This window comes from Eurosta solidaginis, chromosome 1 (genome assembly GCF_040869045.1).
Source record: "Eurosta solidaginis isolate ZX-2024a chromosome 1, ASM4086904v1, whole genome shotgun sequence".
Lineage (NCBI taxonomy): Eukaryota > Metazoa > Arthropoda > Insecta > Diptera > Tephritidae > Eurosta > Eurosta solidaginis.
The window spans coordinates 216372301-216393317 of NC_090319.1; the positions used below are offsets into that span (position 1 = coordinate 216372301).

Sequence of the window (21017 nt, forward strand, 5' to 3'; positions counted from 1 at the left end):
TTTATTTTATTAATAGCATCTGCCTCTGCGCAACTGTACACTCGTACGATATATTCGAGATAGACTCACCACTAGCTACCATACGAGATGGATATGCATGGATTATTGATGGGCACTTCAAACTTATTCATACCATTGACCTGCAGCGATATGACTTGGCAACAACGAGACTAGAGCAAACACTAGAAAAGCTTAATGAAACAACATCTTCGACAGAGGTACTATCATTCCAATTAAACAGAATCAGCACACACCTGAGCGAACTAAGAGGACATAAATCCGAAAGAGCAAGACGGTCAATTAACTGGATTGGGTCTGCTTGGAAGTGGATCGCTGGCTCACCTGATGCCACCGACTGGGACCAAGTCCTCCGTAACGAAAATGTCCTCAAAGAAAACACTGAACAGCAATACAAGGTAAACAATGCCATTTTCAAAAAGACTAATGAATTATTGCAGAAGCTAAATGGAGTAGTGACCATCACGAACAAAGTCCGTGATCGAAGGCACCTGGAAAAATTAGAGCAAGAAATCCAGCACGGAATAACAATTTTAAAGGAGGACGTTAACGAGCTAATCCGCGCCTGCCAGATGGCTAAAGCTAGCATTATTAACAGTAACCTTTTGAGCAAAGAAGAAGTCAACCAACTTGTTAGTGAAATCGACGTCCTCCCATACAGCAACGCTATCGAAGCCATTGAATATGGCAAGCCATCGATTTACACCAACAGCACGCTCCTTCTGTATGTGCTGTCCTTGCCTAAGGTCACTGGTGCTAGATTTAATCACTTAATCACGAGGGCAAACATCCAAGGAGGTCACCGTATACATTTGCGATACAGATCAATCCTGACCAACAAATTCGAGACTTATGGGATAAGGGAAAATTACTTGCAATTATCTTCTGCTATGGTCTGCGACCGGAAATCTCTTGACTTATTACCGGAAACTGGTTGTCTGGCACGCCTCCTCAAAGGCGGACACACAAGCTGTACCTACTCTACATACAACGAATCCACGGTAGAAGTTATCAAAGAGGATACGATATTCCTTGATAACTTTATGGGCACAGTAGGATCAGGTAAAAGTTTAATTTATCTAAACGGTTCTTATATTCTTCAGATGGACAACGAAACCATTGTCATTAACAATGAAACATACTCAAGCACTAGTGGTTCTGGAGCACAGGTTCTCCCACCAGTTTTGACCAGCATAACAAACCACAGCATGGCACTGAACCTCAACCTGGTACACGGAATAACAATGGAAAACATCAAACTTCTGAAATACCTAAGGGACAAGACCAATTGGTTCGCACTTTCTGAAGGATCAGGGTTATTGCTACTAATGCTATTCATTTGGTGCATTTGGAGGAAGATCACAGCAAGGATAATCTTACCTGAAATAAACATTGCAAATCGGCTAAGTCGAAGAGGCGAAAATCCTTCTTCGCCAACTAATCCGCGGGACGCAGATCTTTAAAGGGGGAGGAGTTAGAACGCTGCCGGCTCCCCAACATGTTGGATTCCCACGAACTAAAGTTTACACGTGCAGCTGTGTCAGCATAATCATTCTTCCCACAATCCCATAGCCAGCTGCCGCTATGTCAGCATAATCACTCTTCCCACAGTCCCATGGGCCACCTGCAGCTGTGTCAGCATAATTATTCTTCCCACGTTAGATGGACCACCTGCAGCTGCGCTGGCATAATTATTGTAAGCAGCATAATTGCAACCCAACACCCGCTTCAAGGGCAAGTGCATTTCATCATATCGCGCAATGACAATATTGCGCAACGTTATCAAATCTATGGGAACCAAGTCAGTACCTATGCACATTGCAGCAGAGTCAGCATATTTCTATTTCACAATGTTGTGAGACTTTTGCATTGCACATTCCAGCCAAGTAAGACACCTGCGGGAAGTCAAGGCCACACTCACACTCAGACGTCGCATATGTCTAGCTACAGAATGTAGCCACACAAAATGTTATAAAAGGAAGCAGCAGTCCACGCAGAGGGCAGTTGCGTTGGGGTATTCGTTCTAACCTATCCTTATTCTATTCACTAAGTTTGTATTTACAATTACAACCATCCTAAAATAAATCAGTCTGTAAAATTTAACTGTGTTGTTCTATTGTGTTTGCAGGGCAAGTTGGCCCTTTAATTTTTTTTAGTGTAAGGATCACAGATCCTTTAAGTTATATATACAATTTATATGCCGTCATGTTTACGGCAAAGCTCTGCTAAAGGTAAAAATCTCTAAGCTTTTTCTTATACACCACTAAGCTTTTTCTTATGCGCCACCTAGCGGAAGTTAGCCAGAGGTGAGATCAGCCAGAACACAAACCGAAAAAACGTATGCGCCACCTAGCGGAATTGTTGAATGATTTTGGGAGGTGATAAAAATTTCAGGTCAAGATAAATATAGACCTGAATTCATTCCTTCGGTCAGACTCTACCCAGACTGTTCCGAAAATAATGAACTGGCCGCATTCCTAAGACCAGACTGGTGACAGACTGGCCAAAATACAGAGTTTTTAGGGTGAGACATGCACCGAGCTTTCCATACAAAATGTGATCCAGAACCGCTATATACATACTACTAGTACATGATACAGAATTGCGTGATACCTTGTCTCCTTATCATAACGAAATTCTATTGACTAACTCGAAGTGCAACGAAAATCATGACTGGAGTAAATTCAATGCAGGTTTGCAGTTATTTGGTGCTTTAATACCGAAATGCGGCCACCTTGGTGTGATGGTAGCGTGCTCCGCCTACCACACCGGATGCCCTGGGTTCAAACCCCGGGCAAAGCAACATCAAAAATTTTAGAAATAAGGTTTTTCAATTAGAAGAAAATTTTTCTAAGCGGGGTCGCCCCTCGGCATTGTTTGGCAAGCGCTCCGGGTGTATTTCTGCCATGAAAAGCTCTCAGTGAAAACTCGTCTGCCTTCCAGATGCCGTTCGGAGTCGGCATAAAATCATGTAGGTCCCGTCCGGCCAATTTGTAGGGAAAATCAAGAGGAGCACGATGCAAATTGGAAGAGAAGCTCGGCCTTAGATCTCTTCGGAGGTTATCGCGCCTTACATTTATTTATTTTTAATACCGAAAATCATTGGTCACACATCTGCAAAAGATTATTAGGAATCAGCGGCGAATGAGAATAATGAAATAATGTACGATAAAAGTATACGTAAATTACCAACAGCTTGTGATTATATGCTCTATTAATTTTCACCAACTCAGCGCCATTCAGCGCACACTTTAGACGATTTCTCAATAAATTCATTGCTCAATTATTTACAGCGCCGGCAGTATCATATAAAGAATTTCGCAGTGTTCTTTAGTCGTGAAATATCGTAACGGTATACCTGAAAATAAAAAGGCAAAATGAATTTATGAAAAGAGATTACAATAATTCACGGCTTCAATACTCACCACCGCGTGCTTTTAAATGCATGCAATTTTTTCCATTCAGGAACTGAAAAAGCGTAGCAAATGTCAAAATGTCTACATTTTACTTCTGACAGTCAAGACAGTAAGGCCTCATGCGCTGCTCATTTCGTGCACTACATTTCGCTACATGTCTCTATCAATCATTCATTTCGTCGAGATTTTAATACTTAATTTCACGAATTTCAACAATATCGACAAAACACGTCAAAAATAATGTTGAATGGTAAAAATGCAAGGGCACAGGCAGTCCTTTATACCGTTCTAGCCAAGTTGCGAACCGTGTATTGGCAGGCCACTTGTAGTAAAACAAAACACACCACAAATTATTTAGTACGAGACGCACCATGTAGATGCGCGGGTATTATACTCACGAGTTGTACCTTTTTCGGCTAATTCCATAAAGTTGATTATTTTTGTTGGGGGAAGAGGGCAGGAAATTTGTTGGCATTTTATCACCAACAACTAAGTCATAACTCACCCATTAGGGATTGGCACATATCCCCCTCACACTTTCTACCTTTTCTACCCGGTACCGAGTAACAAAAATTTGCCCGCGCCATCTATCCACGAAGCATATACCATATAACTAAAACATATAATTCCCCACCACACAGGACGGCCCGAACGTGGTCAAGTTTCTAACTTAGGCCGGTGACCTATAGTACCTTTTACATGTCGCTATGCGTTGGCGCTTTGCAATATGTATCGTTTTATTTATCACATTATGGCCGTAACTCTAAAAAAGGCGGCAAAGGTGGAGGATATACCTCACCTTATCAAAAATGACCACTCGCTCCCTGCACTTCGATAATGACTCGACCCAGTCAAATATATTGAACTTTTTTCAGAAAAATGCGTCGTTTTGCCGCTATGCAACGAAATGCTGCCAAGAATGTAATACGTTATACGTCGGAATGTCACGCTTGCTTTAACCAACATGCTACACGCTTGTGCCTCATCTTTCGGGCGAAAAAACCCGAGGAGCACGGGAGCTACTGCAGAAATTGCTTGGCTCTATACCACCGCTCTAACGCGTGCCCAATCCAAGGGCGCTGTAAGAAATTCGGCGAAAAACATCATACAATGCTGCACATCTCCTCGATTGACGAAGAGGAGCAGCTACTCCACGAAGCCCGCTCCAAGCTATGGAGTGTTCAAGTTGAGGAGGAGCTGAAATCACTCCGAGAGCGGATCGACGACTCCATCTCTTATATGCGTCAGATGCTGGAACGGAGACTCGTCCGGCTCGAAATCAACATGTCCACCGAACCGGAGCGGAGATTCGGTCTCTTCGCCCGACCACAACACCAGCAGCGAAATCATTTCGACCGCTTTTGCAGCATAGGAGGAAGCGGCTCCAGCACGAAGCAGCAACACTCCAGCGCCATACACGCAACGGCCGAGCGGACCGTCTCTTCGCCGGCAAACCAAGAACCCTCAACGGGGACGACATTCGCGCGAACCCAGATCGGAGACATGGCTTCTTCGCCTGCAGCCACGGATCCAGCTCGTTGGAGCTCTGCACAGTGTCCGCCTTCCGGGCAGGGCTCCTAGCCCCGCATTCAGCTGCCACCCCCACCATGATAACGACGGCAGCAATCACACCCACCGCGATCGTGAAGATAGAAACAGGGGGCGGATACACCTCGTTCGCGCCTTAATTGACGTGTGATCCCCACCACCGTAATTGCGGATGAGCTCGCCCAGGAGCTCCAACTCCCCACCAGCAACATTGTCAGGCAATCAGGATGCCTACTACGTATCCGAAGAAGACATGCACAGAACAAAAGGATTGTGACCAATGCTGCTGTCGTATCCAAGACCAACATCGACAGCGCCATCGCAGCCCCGTACGCGCATCTCTTTCTGGCGGATCCGCAGTTCTATTCATCCGTCTCATCCTTGGGACAGACGTATATGCGGAGATAATACTGCCAGGGATTTTGCCCACCACGTTTGGCCCTTTGCTAGCTCAGAGAACCATCTTCGCCTAACATTAAAATGTTCGGAAACGACCGCAAAACATTTAATATTTTTCATCATCTCTGTATTACATTCTTCGACACCAACCTAAGCACATGAATTTTTTGGTACTTTTGTTTATTTTATTGAATTGTTGTTGTACAAAATTACACAGAGGTGTGCGTGACAAGACTTTCTAAGGTACAGACGTCTTTATCAACTTTAATTGTAAAAATGTAAAAAAGGAACCATTTGTAATAAACCGAAAGAAATACAACAAGTATATCTTCTTACTTCTCTTCTCAATCCCTAGCTATAGGTGAACATGGCTCGGCAAAACTTAACCAAGAAGGGAAATGTGGCGAACTACTGGAGCATCGGAAGTCAAGCCTTCTCGCTATACAAACCATCCTTCGCGCTGCTCAGCTGGCGGACTGGCCGTCGCTAGATTAAGCCTTAGTTATAACTAGTTATAAATTTTAGTTTTTTCCTCTTCTTCACGGTCGGTGATCTTTGGATGACTGTGAGGTTGCGTACCGCAAGGGGCGGCATGTTTAGGCCCAATGCCTAACTTTTCTGTTTGACGGCGCCCCTCCATAACGTTTCAACACCTTAATCGACTTCCAGTCACCCACACTCTCATGTGCGCATTTTTGTGTGTGTACATACGCATGCATGACACGTGTATGTGTGCAGGTTGTCAGCACCCATGCACGTATATGCGGGGGTAATTGTGTGAGTGTCTTTCCCCTTCATAGAACCGGAGGACTTTTCGCGGCTTAGCGGTTGTCATCAAACGGACGGCCGGCCTCTTTTTCAACCTCCAAGCAGTACACATCGCCCAGGATCACCGCCGTCATTCTGACATACCAGGTAAACTAATTTTACTCGCTGTTAACACTGTCCATTTTATCACTCTAATTAAATATCACTCTATAACGAGGAAAATCCTCTTGCGTTTCTTTTATTTCATTTTGAGTGAACTATCAAACCGATATCGACTATTGTGCGCCTACCCACTGCCGGTTTACGACGCAATCTGGCCGAACACGGCTAGTTCGCCCCGTGGTCACTCTTAAAAGCAGGCTTGTCAGTTTCAGCCGATCGCTGACTCTTTCGTTTCGGGGCTTCTTCGTCTTCGATGCGATGGTAAAATTGAGGATTGCTCGTAGCAAAGTTTTTACCAGTGAATTGTTTTCGATATTTGTCCACTATCTCTCTTGCTCATGCCTAGCGATCGCTCTCGTCGTTGGATGGGTTAACCACTGCAATCAAGCGCTGCATAATTCTTAATGGTGCCCGGTATTTTGAGAGGGTTTTCTTAATCTCCCTATCTCATTGTTCCCGCTCTAACGGTAGTTATTTGTCCGGGCTGGTAGAACGCTCCTTTACACCATCATCGTCATCCGCGTCCAAATCACCACTGAAAATGATAGCCTTTTCTTTCTAATCCTTACTTTGCTTTAAAGTTTATGAGTTCATCTTGGTCGCACGGCCCCGTGCCCGACAAGGCGGGCTCAGTGGTATATTGTTAAAAATGGGAATAGAAACCATCTGCCACAACAGCGCCCCTTGCTGTGGTATGGTCATCATTACTTCACGATGCGGCCCTGTATCAGGAAGGCTCCGTTCGAATACAGTCAAAAATGCATCCTGGCTGCAAATCATCAAATGCGACGGTCCGCATAACACCCTGGATTAGGAGGTTGGCAATTCTTGGTAATCGCCATCCCGCCGCCCTCCTATGAGGCGACACGGCGTAGATGCAGGCCCTAAACCGCTCAGCACCATAGCCAGGCGCTATGGAGTACGGCTAAGCTCTCACACCTACGACAAGGTGCCTACTATAGTTTGTACGCCTTAATATGCATAAACCTAAGGCGTTATTTGTATTTTAAATTAATTTGCCCCTTTAACCATCACAAGTCGTTTAAAAATGTAAATATTATGTTTTCGTGCGACTACACCCTTTCAAGATGGATTCTAGAAAGTTTCATGTGTATTTTAAAAAGAGTTAAATGGATTTTAGAATAGTCAGTTGGATTTTCGAAAGCATCAGTTGGTATTTAGAACTACTTACCTATTTAATTGGCGTATAAACGGTTATCGCCGTTCAACAAGGCGCGCCAGTCATCTCTCCGCTCTCCCTACTGCGCCAATTGGTCACACCAAGGGAGTTTAAATCGCTTCTCACCTGGTCCTTCGAGCGGAGTGAGGACCGCCTTCTTCTTCTCCTTCCTCTTCGCCTGCAACCACGGCACCACACCAATCATCAGCCGCAGGACCGCAGCCACGGATCCAGCTCGTTGCAGCTCTCCACAGTGTGCGCCTTCCGGGAAGGGCTCCTAGCCCCGCATTCAGCTGCCACCACCGCCATGATACCGACGGTAGCGAACACACCCACCGCGGTCGTGAATATAGAAGCAGGGGGCGGCTACACCCTGTTCGCGCCTTAATTGACGGATGCTCCCCCACCACCGTGATTGCGGATGAGCCCGCCCAAGAGCTCCAAATCCCCGCCAGCAACATTGGAGGGCAACCAGGATGCCTACTACGTATCCGAGGAAGACATGTACAGAACAGAAGGATTGCGACCCATGCTGCTGTCGTATCCAAGGCCAGCATCGACAGCGCCATCGCAGCCCCATCCGCTCCTATCCGCCTCGTCCTAGGGACAGACGTATATGCGGAGATAGTATTGCCAGGGATTGTGCCCACCACGTTTGGCCCTTTGCTAGCTCAGAGTACCATCTTCGGTTGGGTACTCTCGGGCACAACCAAGGCCTACCATTAAAATATTCGGCAACGACCGAAACACATTTTATATTTTTAATCTCTGTATTACATTCTTCGACACCAACCTAAGCACATGATTTTTTTGGTAGTTTTGTTTATTTTATTGAATTGTTGTTGTACAAAATTACACATGGGTATGCGTGACAAGACTTTCTTAGGTACGGAAGTCTTGATCAACTTTAATTTGACAAACCATTTGTAATAAACGGCAAAAAATATCAACACGTATATCTTCTTACTTCTTTTCTCAGTCCCTAGCTTTAGGTGAACATGGCTCGGCAAAACTTAACCAAGACGGGAAAAAGTGGCAAACTACTGGAGCATCGGAAGCCAAGCCTTCTCGCTATACAAACCATCCTTCGCGCTGCTCAGCCGGCGGACTGGCCGTCGCTAGATTAAGCCTTAGTTATAACTAGTTATAAGTTTTTGTTTTTTCTTTTCTTCACGGTCGGTGATATTTGGATGACTGTGAGGTTGCGTACCGCAAGGGGCTGCATGTTAGGCCCAATGCCTAACTTTTCTGTTTGACGGTGCCCCTCCCTAACATTTCAACAGCTTAATCAACTTCCAGTCACCCACACCCTCACGTCCGCATTTTTGTGTGTGTGCATACGCATGCATGTGTTTCACGCACATATATGTGTATGTGTGCAGGTTGTCAGCACCCATGCACGTATATGCGGGGTGATTGTTTGAGTGTCTTTCCGCTTCATAGAACCGGAGGACTTTTCGCGGCTTAGCGGTTGTCATTAACTGGACGACCGGCCTCTTTTTCGATAAACCGCCAAGCAGTACACATCGCCCAGGATCACCGCCGTCATTCTGACATACCAGGTAAACTAATTTCACTCCCTGTTAACACTGTCCATTTTATCAGTCTAATTAAATATCACTCTATAACGAGGAAAATCCTCTTGGGTTCTTTTATTTCATTTTGAGTGCACTATCAACCAGAGATCGACCCTTGTGCGCCTACCCACTGCTGGTTTGCGATGCACTCAGGCCGACCACGGCTAGTTTGTCCCGTGATCCCTCTTAAAAGCAGGCTTGTCAGTTTCAGCCGATCGCTGACACTTGCCTTTCGGGGGTTCTTCGTCTTTGATGCGATTGCAAAATTGAGGATTGCTCGTAGCAAATTTTTTGCCAGTGAATTGCCTTCGACATTCGTCCACTGTCTCTCTTGCCCATGCCTAGCGATCGCTCTCGTCGTTCGATGGGTTGACCACTACAATCAAGCGCTGCATTATTCTCAATGGTGCCGGTATTGTGAGAGGGTTTTCTTAATCTTCCTATCTCATTGTTCCCGTTCTAACAGTAGTTATTTGTCCGGGCTGGTAGACCGCTCCTTTACACCATCATCGTCATCCGCGCCCAAATCACCGCTGAAGGCGATAGCCTTTTCTTTCTAATCCTTACTTTACTTTAAAGTTTTTGAGTTCATCTTGATCGTACGGCCCCCTGCCCGACAAGGCGGGCTCAGTGGTATAGTATTAAAAATGGGGATAAAAACCATCCGCCTCAACAGCGCCCCTTGCTGTGGTATGGTCATAATTACTTCACCATGCGGCCCTGTATCGGGAAGGCTCCGTTATTGTTAGAGGGGTTTCTTAATCTCCCTATCTCATTGTTCCCGTTCTAACAGTAGTTATTTGTCCGAGCTGGTAGACCGCTCCTTTACACCATCATCGTCATCCGCGTCCAAATCACCGCTGAAGGCGATAGCCTTTTCTTTCTAATCCTTACTTTACCTTAAAGTTTTTGAGTTCATCTTGATCGTACGGCCCCCTGCCCGACAAGGCGGGCTCAGTGGTATAGTATTAAAAATGGGGATAAAAACCATCCGCCTCAACAGCGCCCCTTGCTTTGGTATGGTCATCATTACTTCACGATGCGGCCCTGTATCGGGAAGGCTCCGTTCGAGTACAGTCAAAAATACACCTTGGCTGCAAATCATCTAATAGGACGGTCCGCATAACACCCTGGATTAGGAGGTTGGTAGTTCTTGGTAATCGCCATCCCGCCGCCCTCCTATTAGGCGACACGGCGTAGATGCAGGCCCTAAACTACTCAGCCCCATAGCCAGGCGCTATGGAGTACGGCTAAGCCCTCACACCTACGACAAGGTGCCTACTATAGTGTGTACGTCTTAATATGCATAAACCTAAGACGTTATATGTACTTTAAATTAATTTGTCCCTTTAACCATCAGAAGTCATTTAAAAATGTAAATATTACGGTTTCGTGCGGCTAAACCATTTGAAGATGGATTTTAGAAAGTTTCATCTGTATTTTAAAAAGAGTTAAATGGATTTTAGAATATTCATTTGGATTTTCGAAGCATCAGTTGGTATTTAGAACTACTTACCTATTTAATTGGCGTATAAACGGTTATCGCCGTTCAACAAGCCGCGCCAGTCCTTTCTCCGCTCTCCCAACTGGCGCCATTTCGTCACACCAAGGGAGTTTAAATCCTTTTTCACTAGGTCCTTTGGACGGAGTGAGGACCGCCTTCTTCCTCTGTTTCCATAGGCGGGTTCCGATTAAAATATTTGCTTAGCCGGTATTTAGAATTGTCGATTGGAATTATGAAAGCGTCATTGGACCTCGGAATTGTAAATTGGATTTTAGAAATTGGACTTACGAAAAACTTAATTTATTTAAGAAAACGCTAACTGGATTTTAGAAAATGTAAAAAAAAAATTGTTCACGCAGTCTTAAATATAATGTACATACATTTTCCAAAATCCAACTGCCTGCTCTTCACTATTTCTATGTAATTGATTATAAAAAACATAAATTGGGTTTTAGAAAGAGTCAATCGGAAAAAGTATCAGAAAAAATATCTTTGATATTTTCAATGTTTTCAAAAATCCCGTTGACACTTTCTAAAATGCAAATGATGTCTTCCAAAATCCAAATGACGCTTTCAAAACTCTATGTTCCAACTGACTGTTCTAAAATCCAATTTACCCTTTTCTAAATACATCTGGAAATGGTGTTGTATGGAAGTGGGTGGTTTTGATATGGATGTTAATTCAAAACGGGGAACAAACTTTTTGAAAAAAGTATGCAATGTTTTTTGCGGTATTGATATGAACTATTATTCGCTGCTTAGGCCACAGGCCTAAATATATCTGCCCTGCCTCATAGCAATTTACTTAACTAACCAACACATTCATAAATGTGTGTTCACAAATACACACACGCATTCACATGTATAAGCTGCAATTGTGTATGCACATATACTTAAACTTTTTTTACTTTACTGCTATGGACCGACTGTATAGCAACTTTTGGCGGGAAAACTCACCTAAAGTGGATGTATAGTGGGCTCATAGCTTTTCTCTGCAAAGCGCGCGGCCTTCTTTTTGATCAAGCCGTCTAAATGAAAGCTTCCTGCCAACATACGTCCACGTGAGGTAAGCAATATTCCAAAATTATTTCTGTAATATTCCGAAATATTCAAATTAATTTCCACAACATTTGTTATAATTTTACTTTGCACTTGTTTGCAATACATTTAAATAAAACTATTTCTTATCCTAAATATTAATCCGAAATTTTCTTGTTCTGATTTTTCTCGAATTTTTCTTTACATATTTAAACGATTATGTGTGTGCGCATTGGCCCCCACGTGAGTTGTTCATGGTCCATCTTCGCCGGAAATAAGAGAACCATACATTTAAACATACAGTCTACTCCACATTTTAACAAGGAACGAAATTATTCAACACAAGTTTTTCGATATTATTATAATCAAAGTTTTGGCCACAAAATCGTATTATTCTTGAGCGACACCAACAACATCGAACCTCCAAACAACAACAAACACACAATCAACATCTGCATCCAGATTTTACTTCAACAAACAAATTTATATTCCAAGGTACGTGGTTTAATATATTAATAGGTATTTTTAAATAAATTTCGTAGTGTTAAAATATAAATTTGATGATTTTTTATTGACGAATTAAACCGCGTAAGTGATTTTGAAATTGGTATATTTTTTATATACATTTGAGTGCATAATAGCAGTGTACATTTTTTTTAAATATTTGTGCCCTATTTCGTGGTCACACTTATTTCCACAAAAAACAGGCAGTAAGTTTGTACACTTACACCTTGTGACTATCTGGAACAATCCCCCATCAGCGGTAAGATTGTCCGGACACAGCTCAAGGTAGTACAACACTGCACTGTACCGGTTAACATAACCACAAATTTCAACTCAAAGTTCACTGTCACATCACTAAATTTTTTTCAAGTTAAATTGACTTGAAATTAGCGTTAAAATATATTAACATGGTATATTTCATTTTAATTTTTAAGGAAATTTGTATTCCACACAATAAAACATATCGTTTACCAAGTCCAAATTCATTTTTGCTCAGTTCCACTTGATACACTGCAATTGCATTTTTTGTTGTTGTTGTGGTATAAAGTACGTTGACTACAAAACACAAACTCTTTTTCTGTTTGGGTGGCCAGTTGGCTTAAATTTTTCACGTTGGTGATATAATATATCCACTTTTGCGGCAATACATAAATAAGACTTTGGCTCATTTTAACAGTATTTTTTTTGCGAAAATTTTCCTTTCCTTATTGGTAAATTTGTATATATATACGCATAAGGGTGGGCCAAAAAAAAATCGATTTTCGTTTTTTTCAAAGGGTACACAGATTTTCGAACTCCTGACCATAAATGGAGTATAATGACCAAATATGAGTTTTTTATGTTAATGGGAAAGCGTGCCCCATCAACGTTTTTTGTTTTCGTGAAAAGCTTTTATGTAAATGAATATATCTTCTCACCCAAATATCGTACAGCCAACTTTTACCCCAGTTTTTGCAGGGAATTGAACGCTCTACAAAAAAGGTCTTACAAATTTTTTTCATTAATGTTACCAATACAAAGTTCTTCGAGGTCGAAAATTGACTAATTTCTGAAACCCATAAGGTTTTGTTAAAAGTTGTGTAGCTGAAAAACTGCAAAATATTTAGTAACGAATTTTAGGTATTTAAATGGGAAATTTCACGGTTTACAAAAAAGGTAAAAAGCATTTTTTTCATTTACCAAACCATAAAAAAGATATTCACGGTTAACAACGGAACATTTAAAATCGGCATTAAAATTGCAGAATTTGGATGTTAACATTTTGTAGTTGCCTACATTGCTGCCCATATCTGGTTTGCAAAAACAACAAGAACCGAAAATAACCAGTTTTGCAAGTGTGCTAGAGAATATTTAATGTATTTAATATTATAATGTATTTACGCCTGCCTGAGATTCTTTAGGAATACATAAATGTGCCACCGCACATGCATACATTCATACACGTACCTAACGCTCGTTAATAGCGATTCAAGTAGATCTTCTTAAGTAAAGGATTAGGTAGTTAGCAGTTAGCTACATCTTTTCTTTTCATTTTACTCAACACAATCGAAAATATACATATGTATACCACATAACTCATGCATATTGAGTGCATTTTGTAATAAAATTATTCATTTCAGAAAAAATAAGTTTTTGTTAAGTAAATTTTATATTTTATTTATTAAAACCATTAAAGGAAATTTTGTTTCTTAATACAGTATTAATACCTAAATATTACATTGAAGAACATTATTTCTAAGCCCTTAGTTATAAAAATCTTGTTTTATTGCAGTCAGGATATTTTGCTCGATGTTCTTTAACAACTTGCATTAAATATTGAAATTGTTCTTCGTTTTTTGTCAAGCATTGATTGTATTCTGATACCAAAGCCACGCTCTGCTACGTCATTTAAAACTTTTAATTGACTAAAGTATTCTTGATTTTCCTTATAACTGTCATCCGAAGGCCATGCTTCAACGTCAACATCAAGGAAATCAGATGGCAGGTTAAAGATTTCAAACAGCTTTTTGGATTTCAGCGACACAAAGTCACTCAAATCCTTTTGCATTACAGAATCTATGCGGTTTTGATCGATCTCAAATCTTTTAGCTTTGGAATTCGTACCAACTCGATTTTTGACAGCTTCGCCACTTGTAATAACATCGAACAATTCTTCTCTCTATATTTTGACGTTTGGTAGTAGGAGTACCATATTTTTTCCAAAGCTCTATAACCTGAGCTGCTGCATTTTTAGCACTTTTTGAGACAGAAGCTTTAAAATTATTTAACTGGTAAAAATATATACCTAATCCTTTCTTCAAAAAGACCTTCTTGAATCACTGTTAACAATCGTTAGGTACGTGTATGAATGTATGCATGTGCGGTGGCACATTTATGTATTCGTAAAGAATCTCAGGCAGGCGTAAATAGATTATAATATTAAATACATTAAATCTTCTTTAGGACACATGCAAAACTAGTTATTTTCGGTTCTTGTTGTTTTTGCAAACCAGATATGGGCAGCAATGTAGGCAACTACAAAATGTTAACATCCAAATTCTGCAATTTTTATGCCGATTTTAAATGTTCCGTTGTTAACCGTGAATATCTTTTTTATGGTTTGGTAAATGAAAAAAATGCATTTTACCTTTTTTGTAAACCGTGAAATTTCCCATTTAAATATCTAAAACTCGTTACTTAATATTTTGCTGTTTTTGAGCTACACAACTTTTAACCAAACCTTATGGGTTTCAGAAATTAGTCAATTTTCGACCTCGAAGAACTTTGTAATGGTCACATTAATGAAAAAAATTTCTAAGATCTTTTTTGTAGAGCGTTAAATTCCCTGCAAAAACTGGTGTAAAAGTTGGCTGTACGATATTTGGGTGAGAAGATATATTCATTTACATAAAAGCTTTTCACGAAAACAAAAAACGTCGATGAGGCACGCTTTCCCATTAACATAAAAAACTCATATTTGGTCATTATACTCCATTTATGGTCAGGAAATCGAAAATCTATGTACCCTTTGAAAAAAACGAAAATCGATTTTTTTTTGGCCCACCCTAATACGTATACACCAAATCTTTTCCCATTATAACATTATCACTTCCAAGCTCGGTCCTTTGGCGATATTTTCACTCACTACTCTCTGCAAAGGCAATTTCTTCTTAATCTTTTTATAAATTTATCGGGTTTCATTTTTATCCACAATGGAGACCTATACACGCCAAGCAGATTCAGTGACGGAGTATGAAAATGACTTCCACGATATGTCACCTTCATAACACAGTAAACACTTCCTAATATACCAAAGGGATCAGTTAAAAACTCTGTGGGAAACTACGAAGATGACATACGAAAAGCTCGTAGGTTCATCAGAGCTTGAGTCAAAGGACCTATCGGATATTAAAAAGAAGCAGAAAATATTTTAGTTCAGCTTTCTAAAGTGTCAGGCGGCAATAGCTGAGCTTTTGGAAGATTTTGAAAAGAAAGGGACGAAAGTAGAAGCCTCAGATAATATGGAATATCATGTGCGCCTGCCAGCATGTGATACGGATGTTTTCAAAGGAGATTATATTTCATGGCCGTCTTTTACGGACATATTCACTGCCATATATATTAATAATAATAAACTCCATGCAGTACAAAAACTATATTATTTAAGGCAAAAAATCCAAGGGGAGGCCAAAGAAATAGTGGAACGGTGTTTCTTCGACAGGCGGTTTCGAAACAGCGTGGAAAAATTTATGTGACCGATATGAACACAAACGTATCTTGGTCAATGCCCAATTAAAAATTCTTTTTAGTTTAAAGCAGTTGAAAGTGAATGCGGTAACTCCATTAAGAGACTGCAGCGTGAAATAAACAATTGCATCTCAGCGCTTCAATGTCACAAAATTGACATATCAAGCTGGGATACAATTCTAGCGTGTTTGTACTCCTCAAAACTGCCAGAAACCACAATGGCTCTATGGGAACAAACCATAGAAAATAAAACAGAAATTTCAAAATGGGCAGACATGGATAAATACTTATCCAGCAGATTCTTATCCAAGCGTTGGAAACCGTCATAAATATAAGAGGGGATACAGTTTCAAAACCCTCTAAGCCACAAGCTTCTCGTTCCTCTACAGATACATCGTCAAAACGACTGGGATCGTATCAGGCTAGTGTAGCCAAACCTACGTGCAAAATGTGCAAAAGTTCTGTACATGGAATCGCAAAATGCCAAAAATATCTGCGCGTAATGGTTTGAGCACATTAACAGCATTCGCGGATGCTTAGACTGCCTTTTGGCTGGACATACTGTCACAAAGTGCACCAGTCAAATAAACTGTGCCACATGTCATTTAAGATACAATATGCTGCTTGACATTTCGAATCAGCCCAGAACTACAAATTCGGTAGATACGATCGGAGCATCAACGCCAAGAGTTGCTCAAGCGCGTCGCAATGCTGAAAAAGAAAACAGTTCGGTTAATAATGTGAACTCATGTTTCGCAACTACAACTAAAGGAGTACTATTAGGGACAGCACAAGTGAATATTCATTTAAATGGTGTTGACTATTCGGCGAGAGCCCTAATTGACTCATGATCTGAATGCTCATTCATAACCGAGAAACTCAAGCGCAGAATAAATCTGCCAACCAAACGTATGCATGCTAAAGTTTCGGGCATCAATAATACAATTTCTGCGCAATATTCAACTCCGGTCACCAATAGACCCATTAATCAAGATCAAGTCGATCATGCTGGTTTTACCACAACTAACAGGGAATCTTCCAACTTTCCATATAGATGCAATGACTAGGCAAGCATTCCCTGACTTAGTACCGGCTGACAAAAGATTCTTTGTCAATGACCCAGTGGATTTAGTTCTGGGCGGAGACATATACCCCCAAATTATGTTAGGCGGCCTAAAGGAAGTTGTGCTAAAAAATTCAATAGCACAGGAAACCGTGTTCGGATGGATTCTGACAGGCCGGACAGTGGCGGTTTATACCAACAAAACTCTAGTTCCATATTTCAACGAGGTCACTTTAGATAAACAACTGGCGGCCTTTTGGGAGATAGAGGAAATTCCAAAGAAGAAGAGCATAAATAACGATGACACTTATTGCGGGGAGCTATACAAATCCACAACAGTTCGGAACAACGATGGCAAATACGTAGTCTCCTTACCCTTTAAGAAAGAGGTTAACTTAGGCCCCTCATTGAGAAGTTCGTGTTCTCAATTCTATCGCAACGAGCCACGACTTGCGAAAAACCCAGTCCTTCAAACGGAATACAATAGAGTTGTATTCGAATATGAAACCTTAGGGGACATGAAAGAAATAGGCAATATTTCGCCAGACTCAAATGACTGTTACGTTCTACCTCACCATGCTGTTATAAAAGAGGGAAGTATAACGACAAAAGTCAGAGTCGTATTTAACGCATCATGTCCTACCAAAAACTGAAAAAGTTTAAATGATGCCCTATAAACAGGTCCAATACTCCAATCCGACCTAGCGATCCTTATACTACGTTGGCGGCTGTTCAAATACGTATTTAACAGCGACATAAAAAAAATGTACCGCTAAATATGGGTTAATGAAAATCAAACAAAAATTTCAGCGAATCGTATTTCGCAACTGCCCGAAGGATCCAATCAACCTTTGTGAACTGAAAACAGTAACATTTGGAGTGATTTGCGCTCCCTACCTTGCTATTCGGACACTACACCAACTAGATGATGAAACTGTGCTTAAGGCCAGGGATGAAATAACAGAAGCCCTACAATCGGCAGGTGAACGACCAACTGTAAGGGTGTACCGAAGCAGCATATATTAACAGAGGACTTTCTAGAATTTGGTTAAAGCTCTAGGTATTAAGTGGAGCGCGCATTCCGACCTTTTCTATTTATCTGCTAAACCTTTTAAAACAGCAATGCCATCACAAAAAGGGCTATACTTTCTGCGATTGCAAAGCTTTTCGACCCTCTTGTCTGGCTGGCACCAGTGATAATTGTAGCCAAGATTATAATGAAAAATTGTTTGTTGGAAGGCACGGGTTGGAACGAAGAAATATCATAAACAACTCTAGATCGTTGGACAACATTTATGCAAGAATAGGGAAAAATCAACGATATCCGCATACCGCGATGGGTTCATTTTACTCTAAAGCACAGCGTCGAAATACATGGATTCAGCGATGCTTCGGAAAAAGCATATGTTTTCCTGAGGGTTCAGACAAAGGATGGAGTATTCACCTCACTGTTAATTGCAAAGACAGAAGTAGCCCCGGTCAAAACTATATCATTGCCACAACTGGAACTCTGCGGCGCAGTCCTACTTGCAGAAATTATAGAGTCGGCCATTGAAAATATTCAACTTTCTAATATCAAAGTTACCCTCTGGACAGATTCGACTATCGTGCTGGCTTGGATCCGAAAGACACCATGTTCGTGGTCAACCTTCGTAGCACACCGAGTAAAAAAATTGTGGATAAAGTGGGAAGTAAAGTATGGCGACACGTAGACTCAGCGTCAAATCCGGCAGATTTGGCCAGCAGAGGACTTCTCGCTGAGGATATAATCCACAGTTCTTTGTGATGGCAGGGACCTTCTTGGTTACAAGAAGACAAGGAAAATTGGCCAACACAAGAAATGGATTACAATACGAATATTGAGGAAAAGAGGGTGAAAGTTCAGGAAACATATGTCAAAAATAACTTTGATATTCTGGATAGGTTTTCCGATTTACCAAGAGCTTTGTGGATTATATCTTATATTCTTCGATTTTTCCAGGAAACGCACCCAAAAACTAAAGCCTCCTTTAAGAGGGAATCTCATCCGATAGCCCCTGACGAAATAAAAAAAACAACACCAAGATTGATAACAATAAGACAAAGAAAATATTATCAAGAAGAGTAAGCGAATTCGAAGTCAGGGAAACTAATAAATTGTAAGAGTAAGATTTTACCCCTGGACCTATATATAGATGAAGAAGTCATCATTCGAACTGGGTGCCGGACTGGAGGGAGAAACCAACTGATGCTACGTCATATACGCACTCACTACTGGATCCCAGGCGTTAAAATCATGATAAAGTATGTTATCCACAAATGTAAGGTCTGTATTGTTTACAGGAAGCGGACACAAACGCAACTTATGGGGATCTTTCCGAAGGAGCACACCACCTTTACTAGGGCATTCACCAACACTGGGTAGATTTCGTGGGACCATTCGATATAAAATCCTACCGAGGGAGGGGATGTCGAATGTCAAAAGGATTTGTTTGTCTGTTCTTCTGCTTTTCGACGAAAGCCATCCATCTAGAAGCGACAAACGACCTTAGCACCGGGTCCTTCCTAGTTGCCATCGCCAGATTGGTATCCAGACGAGGCTGTCCGAAAAACCTTTACTCCGACAATGGTACTAACTTTGTAGGAGCTTCGCGATCTTTACGATCCGAGTTTAAGGCATTTCTGCGTGAAGCAAGGAACGAAACATTGAATAAATATAGCCATCACACTTTAGAATGGCATTTTATACCGCCAGGCGCTCCTCACATGGGAGGTTTGTGGGAAGCGGGGGTAAAAATTTTTAAGACCCATTTTAGAAAGATCCGTCCGACCATTAATACACTTTGAAGAGTTTACGACCCTCTTATATCGAATTGAGGCCTGTCTCAACTCTAGGCCTCTCAGTCCCTCAACCCACGACCCTTCCGATCTGGAGCAGCTTACTCCAGGCCACTTTCTCGTAGGTGGACAGCTTTTAGCTTCTCCAGAACTCGAAAAGCAAAAGATGAAAGCCCTTCATCAAACATTCTGCAAGAGATGGAAATCGGAATATCTCACGGAAATCCAAAAACGATATAAGTGGAAACATCCACAGTCCAACTTAAAACCCGGGGACCTAGTCGTCATTAAGGATGATAACCTACAACCAAACGAGTGGAGAATGGGGAGAATCGTCAACACACACCCAGGTTCCGATAACCGAGTACGTGTTGTTGACGTCAATACAATCAAAGGACAAATTACCAGACCAATTGCGAAATTGGAACTACTTCCGTCCAGCGATAAGGAAGATGAACTTTAACAGTCCAAATTCCTCTATATCAAATAACCCCTCCCCCATCAGACACTAAACAGAACGAACGTTATTCCGAACAATTTTCCCACAATTCACTCACTAACCCATAGCGAGGACACCATAAACCCAGCTCTCGTTCACCCCAAACGAGGGCAACAAACAACCCTCATGCAGATCCACTATCTGCCACAGAATACAATTTAATCAACAATTTCCACCCCCAAGAGCCATCGAAGCTCTGTCAAACTGACACAGATGTCAATTCTACAAAAAAGGAGTTTTTTTTAATATGCATGGAGAGCTTCTTCATTATTATACAAATTCATAAACAAACCGAAGAAACATCTCCTTGCCTATTACGAAATCCCTCAATTATTTTGAGTATTATTATATTTGGCCCATTGCGGCCATAACCGCGTGTGCTTAAATGTATTTCCTTTTTTTATCCGCCCGGTAATTTAAGAAGAACTCGAGGATACGAAAATTCACTCTATGGATATGATCTAAGGAAAAGTGTCACAAGCTGAAATAAATTTCGATTTTTTTTTGTGTAAATATGAAAGTACCATTTGGAACTTTATTTCTCATTAAAGCATAGAGCACAGCAAATTTTGGAAATATTTTTTGGACACACCCATATCATCCCGTTTATTCGTTAAAGGGCGAGGTGATAATCAGGATGTCAAATAAATTACCCTCATGAAGTTAAGGGTTTTCATTAGCCATGCATCATAATCGTAACTTCATTCAAATAAAATCAGTTAGGATTTCTGTGAAATAAGGTAACGATCTATGCATATATGCATAGGTACACCCAATTGGTCACACTCGTTCCACGTT

The 21017-nt window shown here is 41.2% G+C and overlaps 1 protein-coding gene across 6 annotated transcripts in view; it reads right to left on the minus strand.

Moving 5' to 3' along the window:
* The window catches only part of nvd (neverland), a 2324292-nt gene that overhangs the window by 2271634 nt on the left and 31641 nt on the right, over nucleotides 1-21017 (minus strand). Inside the window, exon 1 of one of the 6 annotated variants that reach the window (XM_067760154.1) lies at nucleotides 11530-11547. The exons of 4 other annotated variants lie outside the window; for them this stretch is intronic. The gene's annotated coding sequence lies outside the window, so the exon portion shown is untranslated. Of the gene's footprint in view, nucleotides 1-11529; nucleotides 11562-21017 lie in introns of those variants that run through there. One more of the 6 variants, XM_067760150.1, reaches the window with a different exon arrangement.